The sequence below is a fragment of the Tenrec ecaudatus genome, chromosome X, assembly GCF_050624435.1.
Source record: "Tenrec ecaudatus isolate mTenEca1 chromosome X, mTenEca1.hap1, whole genome shotgun sequence".
Lineage (NCBI taxonomy): Eukaryota > Metazoa > Chordata > Mammalia > Afrosoricida > Tenrecidae > Tenrec > Tenrec ecaudatus.
Window position 1 is genome coordinate 110,990,202 of NC_134548.1, and position 9,722 is coordinate 110,999,923.

The 9,722-nt window shown below is 39.4% G+C and overlaps 1 pseudogene; it reads left to right on the plus strand.

Annotated features, from left to right (window-relative positions):
- The first annotated feature begins 730 nt into the window (after window positions 1-730).
- LOC142433638 (protein ecdysoneless homolog pseudogene) lies at window positions 731-6,464 on the plus strand (annotated as a pseudogene).
- Window positions 6,465-9,722: the final 3,258 nt, after the last annotated feature.

Genomic DNA, 9,722 nt, shown 5'->3' on the forward strand with positions numbered 1-9,722 from the left:
ACACCTGAAGGTGGGAGCTCGGCCTTTCTCAGCAGGTTACTTCAAGCTCTAAAGAAAAGTCCTCACCTTTTGTCCCCATCCTGACACCTGGTTTCTATGGTAACTGCACACCACTGACCATTACAGAGGCCAGAACTCCCACACCCAGGCATAGTTCCCTACTGCATGTCCCACACCCCGCAAGATTTTCACTGAAAGTAGGACACCTGTGCCCTTCCTATCTCCGCCAGCTAGGACACTCAAAGTAGAGTAACTGGACTGGGAACGAAGGGATTGAAAGAACACTGTCCAATTTGGTAAAAAATTTCTTGTTTTCAGGAATTTTATTTGCTTCATGAAGTGACAGCAGGGAAATAGGATCCGTTGGCAGTGAGGGATCCCAGAGTTCCTGGAGGTCGGCTAGCTCCCCTGAGGGGGAGCATGTGACATATCATACAATATGTAGTGAATCATCTTTGGCAGGACACTAAGAGGCCGTATACAGTCCTATCATAGAAGGATCCAGAAACAACTACAAATGCCATTGAAGGAGACTCAGAGTTCTTCCACGGAAGCAGGCCTTGATTATTAGAGTTATTTTAGGAGACAAAAACCTAGTCAACTGAGTCCCACAAAGATCTGTGTTGTCATGGAAATTCTTACCTTTCATTCCTGATACGTCCTTCAAAATGGCAGGTCCTTCCAGCCCTCTGTATTTCTAGCCTCTGCACACTCCATCTCTATCTCAGGAATGATTGCCGAATGGTGAGTCAGGAAAGGGAAAGAGAAGGAGAAACAAACAAGACTTGCTCAGCCAGGACACTTTCCCTTTGAGACCCTCAGAACCCAGCTGCCCTCACAGGGGGTTCTGTTCTGCCTCTCAGGGGTGGGTCTCACAATGGGCCCACCACTCCCCTCCCCTTTCACGTGTCTCACTGGCTCCCCAGCTATTCCTATGATATTTCCCAAAGTGCTCGATTTCTTTCACCCACGCACTGTCATCTAGGCAATTCGGCCGCATAGAAACCCTATAGGACAGAGTAGACTGCCCTTGGAGTTCCAAGGATGGGAATCTTTATGGAAGCAGACCTCATTATTTTTCCCAGTGAGTGGCTGATAAGCACGTCTCTGGGCCCTACAGATGCATCCTGCTCCATTGGCCTGAGTGCTGGAGAGAGTCAAAGTTCTGACAAAGGAACAAGAACAGTAGTGATAGGAAGAATATGCCTAACACCTGCAGGCTAATGAGCTTCCTTTTTTGAACCTCAGAAGTGGACAGGAAACTATAGCTAAATCACTTACTCATCTGATCATTTATTCAAGTTGCCTATTGTTAACAGTTTAAAATCAAAGTATAGAAATTGCGAGAAGCGGTTCTGCAGCAGATTATCCAATGCAATTTGTCATTTGATCTCTTGCCTGCTGGAAACCATAAGGAGTAGTGCTATTCTGCCCTGCAGGGTCATGATGGGTCAAGGGGACTCAGTGTCAGTGGGCTTCCTGGCCAGGTTACAGATGCTACATGTTTTGTCATTTTGTTTTCAGATTTATGACTTCAGATGCTCAAAGCAACGCTCAAAGAAGGCATCACCGCTTATTGATAAGGAAACAAGCTGAGAGAGCAAAGTACCTGCTGAAATAAATGTAGAGACATATCAGATACATACAGAGGCCGACTTGAAACGACTTTCACTGGCCACTTTTGGGGACAAAAGAGCATCAAATTAAATACAGAATAAAAGCAACAGATAGATGGTAATCCTTTGAGAAAAGTAGGAAGCTGCAAGTCTTTCATTCTTTCTGATATAAACACATAAATGAATAGGCAGGTAGCTGCCTGGATGGGGGAGAAGAGAAAGTAGCAGCCTAGAGCTGAATGCTGATGAATAAATCAGTAAGGAAGCAATTGGAAAAGGAACACCTGACTAGGATCACGTAATCAATGCGTGATTCAGGCAAGAATCTTAAGTGGTGACTCAGTCTGCACAAAGCCCACAGCAGTCACCATGGAGACAGCAGCGTCACCAGGGCGAGACCACTGTGGTCACCAGATTGCGGACCACCACTTCTCAAATAGGAAAAGGGGGCGGATTGACTCTCAGCACCAGGACACCCAGGGCAGGACACCCAGCCCTCAGTCCTCTCTGCTTGACCTGGGACTCCTGAATGTGAGAACCGCCCCTCCCTCAAGGGGCGATGCCATTATATGGGCCATCACAGTAGCAATCCTGATGTCAGGTTTCTATGGCAACTAGGGATTGCTATCCTCTCTGAACATTGGAATCGCCCCCGCACAGGCCTCATCTCTCCCCACCCCCACCTCTGCTTCTGCTCCCTGGACACCTGTGTCCTTCAGACACTCACCTGACAGGGCGCTCAAATGGGAGCAATTAGACTGGGACCTAGGCAATCATAGGAAGTCTGCCCAGTTTAATAAAAGAAAACCTGTCCCTGCTGTCAGGAATCATGCGCCATTAAGTGCCAGACCAGCGTTCAAATCCACCGGCCACTCCTCAGGAGAAATGCTCTCTGATAAAGAGCAGTGTGTGAACGTGTCATGGGACAGGTCCACCCTGTGCTATAGGTTTGCTATGAGTCTGCATCCACCCAATGGCAGTGAGTTCATGAAGAGACAGCAGGGGGGTAGGATACATTGGCAGTGAGGGGTCCCAGAGTTCCTGGAGTTCGGCTAGCTCCCCTGAGGGGGAGCATGTGAAATATCACACAACATGCAAAGCAGTGAACCATCTGTGGCTAGAAGCTAAGAGACCATCTGCAGTCCTGTGACAGAAGGATCCAGGAACACCTACAAATGCCATTTAAGTTATCTTAGACTTCTTTCATGTAGGCAGGCCTCGATTATTAGTCTTTTAGAAGGCAAACATCTAGTCAACTAAATCATACCACATTTTAACTAATTGTTCAGCTAACAATCTGCTTTTGCCTCAGCTAATCTCCTGAAGTATTAGAGTTTGAGAATAGACTTTCAGAGTGTGCATGTGTATGCAGTGTTCTCCCTCCATGGGAAATGTAGGTCTCCACATACTCTGCACCCTGATGGGGGAGTTTAAATTGGTACACCTGGTTTGCAGAGCCATTTGGCCACATTTATTAGTGAACAAAGTAATTTCATCACCAGGAATTGTCCTCTTAGGTCTAGATTTCCAGAGAGTGTGGCTAGTAAGAGTAGTGGAGTCATAAAGTCATCAGATGCGATAAATCATTATTTTCAGAGGAATGAAAATGAGTTTAAAGAAGGGATGCAGAGGATGCTGATAGCTAGATTTAAAAGCCTGCAGAGAAATTATGTGATGTGTTAAGGGATATATTATATTCTTAAGTAATATGGATCCACACATGGGAGTGGCAAACAATATTATTCTTCACAGTGACAGTTCCTTCACGGGGAGTGGGAGTCAGAGAAGTAACACGGGGCAGAACAATTTATCTGTGATGTTTAAATTTATAACCTTATTTTGTGAAGTGTTTGCCTATTATAGTACTTTATTATTATAGTACATCAACACCTTTTAATGACTGCCAGTTTGTCATACTATGTTGACTTCCAGTGTCGCCCACAATGAACAAATTTCATCAGAGATTCCAGACAAAGGACAGATTGGAAAGATAAACTAGGCTGGCCACTTTGATGTATTCTTACAAAATTCAGTATCACAGTGTCCCTATAGGACAGGGCAGAACTGTTCCCTCTGAGTTTCTAACACTGCAACTGTTTGGTTTTAGTCGAACACCTCATCTTTCTCCCATGGAGCAGCTGGTGGCTTCAAACTTTATTGAAAACTTTATGAATTTCAGCAGCACATTATCAGATATAGTACCTGGAGATGAGCCCTGCAGGTTGTAAGGCACGCAGAATATGATAAGGGAAGTGTTGCATTCTCAAATTAGAGTCCATTTTAATAACATGCATGAAGCACTGCTTTCAGAACCTTCATTTTCAAAGAGATACAATTCAAAACTAGAAAATATAGCTTCAAATATTCATTAATAACCAGAATATGAAATGTGCATATAGGAAAATTTCAAGTCATCAAAATGAAGTATAACACAAAGATCAATATCAAAGACATAAGTGAACTGAAACGGACTCGTATTGGTCATTCTGAGTCAGAAAATACTATAGGTTACTATGGCAGTAATGGCAAATTAAAAAATCATAAAGAGATGGAAGCACCAAACAACATATAATCAATTCAATTTCTTAGACATATGTAGAGCACCTCAACCCCAAATAACAAAGCATATATTCTCTAGTATACAAGGAACGTATACTAGATCATATCTTGGGATACAAAGCAAGCATCAAAAGATTTAAAATATTGAGATACTATAAACCATCATTTTAAATAAGAATGCCATAAAATTAGATATCAATAATAGGAAGATAAAGCAAAAAATATGGAAATTGAGCAACACTTTTAAAAAACCACAAGGTAACTGAACAGATTTTAAAATTACTTGAAACAAATTAGGAGGAAAATATAACACACCAAAATCATTGGGGCAAAGCAAAAGCAGCTATCAGAGGGCAATTTATAGAAATACGTACACACATCAAGAAAGAAGAATCTGTATTAATATTGTAATACAATACCAACAACAATTAGAGCAAGAGCAGTAAAACAAACCCTTAGCTACCAGAAGAAAATAATATAGATTAGAGCAGAAAAATATGGATCTAAAAATACAAAAAAATCCACAAGACAAGTTCTTTGAAAGGGTTAACAAAATCGATAAACCACTGCAAAATTAACAAGGGAAAGGAAGGAGAAAAAGCACTGATTATGACTGAAAAATGAAATGGGCAACATCACAACAGAACAAAATTAAATTAAAATGATCCTTTCACAATATTATAAAGTACTGCACTTCCAACAAATTTGAAAACTTGGAAGAAATGGACAAATTTATAGACGCAAATTACCTACCTAAATTAATGCAGAGTAATATAGAAAACCTTAACAGATATATACCACAACAAAATAGATTAGGTCATTAAAGCTCCAAATAGCAAGCATCAGCAGAGAAACACCAGAAAGTGCCTAGAGCCCAGACTAGAGGAAAATATGAAGCTTAATACAGTGGAAGACACTGTGGAATAGTGCCTATTCCTCATAACAGATGAACAAAGGGGCCCAGAAGAGCACACGTTGATTATTGAAAGAATAATGACCTGCTTTGTTCCCATGTTGGTCCCCTGTATCTGGCAGAATCAGCCTGTTAACTTCAAATACAACATGGAAAAGAAAATTTTCCTGCGCATATGTATGGCATGACTACGTTTGTTGATAACATTGAAGGTTTAGTATTAAGGTGGCAGAAGGACCTTGGGCCTCTACTCAAGCACTCCCTCAATGCACGAAAAGGTTTGTGCTAGACTGACAAAGTGAACACCATCTACCTCCTTAATCTCATCCCCAGTACCATGAGTTGGACGTGAAGTTGGCACATGGATTTGAGATCTTGTGTTTGATAAGCAGTCCAATTTTTTTCCAGCGCCATGAAATACCTAGTTGCTACTTCATCAATGTGGGATGGCTTCCATACAGTATCAAAAAGAATAATTACTTTAAGGGACAGATAGAATGCTCTGCTCAGTGCCAAGAATTGATTGGAGGTTAGAAATGACAAATACTTCCAACTCTCAGTAAACCGGCCAGAAATTGTGCTTGCTATGAGCCCATGTGAGAAAATTTTAACCTTATTACAGAGAACAGCATTTGACATAGAAACCTTAAGAAAGAAGAAGCTACTCTTACCACTGTCAATCATGACCAAATCCTAACCCTAACCCATATCAGCTGGATCAGCTATTCCAGAAGCTGCTGGCAAGAACATTTAGAGCCCATTTCAAAGGGAAAAGAGAACTATGACTTACGGTAATTCAATTCTCAGAGAGTATGAAAGCTTTCATGTCACAAATTTCAACCCACAAGGGAGAACTGCCTTGAGAACCTTCCAAGACTCCAATCAATTTTGATATAGATGCTTTTTCTTAACTATTTTGATAAGATTTTAGGTCCAAAGCCTCATGAATCTAGAGCTGATGATCTGGATGAAGAAAGCATTGAATGTTTAGACAGCGATAATGCCGTGAACTTTGAAACCCAAGAGTCTAGGGATAAGGCATCTCTGAGAGGAACTCTAGATAGTGTGAAGTCATAGAAGGCAGAAATGGATCAGGCAATAGCACACAACAGTAGTGGCAAAAGTTTCACTCCCTGGAAGCAAGTGGAATCTCTATCCCAGGTTACCAGTAACAATTCAGGTGAGGAAGATTCTAGTGCAGGATAATGAGTTATCTCGCCATGGATGTAGACCTGAACCTAGTTTCAAATATGAAGGTATCCGATAGCTCACAAGCTAGAATGGCAGGACCTGCTTCTAACCTTTTACAATGCATGGGAGTACAACTGCCTGGAAACACCAACCACAAACTCTCAAGTAAATTGATGAAACAGTAACCAGCACACAAAGTATCTGTTTTCCTTCTTAAGTAAATATTGACTCTGATTGTGCTTGTTTTTATTTTAGAAAGAAAGAAACTCTCAACAACAAAAAGCCCAGGACCAGAAGGTTTTCCTGGGAAATTCTACTAAGCATTTAGAGGAAAGTTAATTCAAATTCTACACAAACTATTTCAGATTACAGAAAATTATAACAAAGTACTAAACTCATTTTATGAAATAAGTATAGCACTCATATAAAAATCTGGCGAAGATATTACCCAAAATAGAAAACTATAGACTGAACAGAAATGCAAAACTCTCCAACAAAATTCTAGCTAATAGAATTAAACAAAATATTAAAAAGTAATAGGGCATGATCATGTGGGATTTATACCAGATATGCAAGGATGGTTCACTATAAGAAAAACTATCTATGTAAATCAACCATATAGATAAAACAAAAGAAAACCATATGACTATATTAATGGATGCAGAAAAGGCATTCTACAAAATCCAACATTGATTTTTTATTTAAAAAAAACTCAATGAAAAGGAAATTAATGAAGAAAACTCTGAAATGGAAATTATCTAACACACCATTTACAATAACCACCCCAAAGAGAAAACTCTTAGAAATAAATATAGCCAGACAAGCAAAAGACTTGTACAAAGAAAGCCATAGAAAACTACTACAAGAAACCAAAAGAATCTTTTATAAATGGAGGAATATTACATATTTATGGAGAGGATTATAATATAGAGAAAATGTCAGTATTGCCTAAGTGATATGTAAACACATAATACAAGAAGTAATACAATTCCAATGTGAATCCCAGCACAAATCCCCAAATAAATGGAAAAACTTATCAACACCTTTATATTAAAAGAAAAAATACGGGATAAGCAAAGCATTACTAAAACAAAAAGAAAGTGAGAGACCTCTCACTCCATGATTTCAAAACTATTATAAAACCATGATAATCAAAACAACTTGGTACTAATACAATGACAGACATATAGACCTATGGATCACAACAGAGAACCAAGAAATAAAAAGAAGCACCTATAGACAGCTGATTCTTGATAAAGAAAAACTTAAAACATTAAATGTGGTTCAGACAGTCTTTTTAACGAATTGTGCTGGAAAAAATATTCTCCATCTGCAAAAGAATGTAACAGGACCCATATGTCACACCATATACAAAAATGAAATCAAGAGGGATTAAAGACTTAATTAAAATCACTAGAACTATAAAGATCAGCATGGGGGGGGAGGACAAACTAAAGGGACCTAATACGAGGTATAAACACATTACCAAACATAATGAAAAACACACACAGTATAGAAGACAAAATGGAGGAACAGGACATCCTAAAAACACGAGTCTTACGTACATCAAAATATTTCATCAAAATAGTTAAAAAGAGAACACATAAATCGGGGTAAAGTTTTTGCCAATGATTCATCAGATAAAGGGCTAATCTTGAACATCTATAGAATACTGTAACTCCTCAATAAGAAAACACAAGCAATACATTTTAAAAATGGCAGCCAATAGTCATATGAAGAAATGCTTCTGATCATTAGCTATAAGAGATATAGAAATTAAAAATAGGAGATACCATATCACACTGGCACTGATAGCAAAATTAAAAAAAAAAACAGAAAATAAAAATGCTGGAAAGGGTATGAAGAGATTTGAGCACTCATACAATGCTGGTGGATTGCAAAATTGTATAGCCATTATGGAAAACAGTATGGTACTTCCTTAAACAAATTCAACTATGTAGAAATACTATATAACCTGTGGTGGATTCAAATAATTTCACAACCAGTTTGTTGCCCTAAGAACTGTTTTATGTATTACAAAATGATATATAGAAAGGTATTTTATTATTTTATACAGTTAGTACTTAAATAAGAACAAAAGAGGTATACAAAACTAGATTATAAGAACGCTGTAAAATATTAATAAAAAATATTAATAATGCCTAACCAAAACACCAATAAACTGTCCTTTAAGATATTTCCATATTGCTTATTGATTGGCATCATTACTTGCAATATTCTTCTATTTTATCAGAGCATCATCAGCTGTGTGATTTATCCTTGAACATCTTTTCACAATAGGAGTAGGATCCCATTCCTTTAGAGCAGTGGCTCTCAACCTTCCTAATGCGGCAAACTTTTAATACAGTTCCTCTTCTTGTGGTGACCCCCACCAACCATGAAATTATTTTTGTTGCTACTTTATAACTATAATTTTGCTACTGTTAAGAATCAGGCGACTCCTGCAAAAGGGTCGTTCGGCCACCAAAGGGGTCACAGCCCACAGGCTGAGAATTGCTGCTTTAGAAGAAGGCCAATTAAAAATCTTCATTATGCAAAAAGGGTGCATAAGCAAATGTGGTGAAGAAAGCTGATGGTGTCCAGCTCTCAAAAAATATAGCATCTGGGGTCTTAAAGGCTTGAGGACAAACAAGCAGCCATTTAGCTGAGAAGCAACAAAGCCCACATGGAAGAAGCACACCAGCCTGTGTGATCATGAGATGTCTATGGGATCAGATATCAAGCATCTAAGACCCAGAATAAAATCCCAGTGTGAATGGCAGGGGGAGTGCGGCATGGAGTGGAGATCCAATTCCTATCTGCAGAAAATTGGACATCCTCTCACAGAGGGGTCACAGGGAAGAGATGAGCCAGTCGGGGTGCAGTCTAGCACCGATGAAATACACAACTTTCCTCAAGTTCTTTGGTGCTTCCTTCCCCCCACCTCTATCATCATGACCTCAATTCTATATTACAAATCAGATTAGCCCAGAGCATACACACTGCTACAAGTAAGATCCCCCAACACAGGAAATCCAGGATAGAGAAACCCCTCAGTGACAACAATGAGAGTAGGAATACCAGGAGGATTAGGAGAAGGTGGGGAGACAGGGAAAAGTCATCACAAGGATCATACCTCCCTCCCAGGGGGAACAAATAATGGAAAAGTGGGTGAGGGGCGATGGAGGACAATATCAGATATGAAAATAATAATCTGTAACTTCTCAAGGGTTCACGGGGAAGGAAGGGGGAAGAAATGGGGAGTTGATATCAGGGGTCAAGTTGAAAGAGAATGCTTTGAAAATGATGATGGCGGCATAAGTGCAAATGTACTCGACACACTGGGTGAATGTATGGATTGTGACAAGAGATGTAAGAGCCCCCAATAAAAAAGTACAGAAAAAAAATCATCGTTATGTTTGATATATTAGAAACAGGCAACT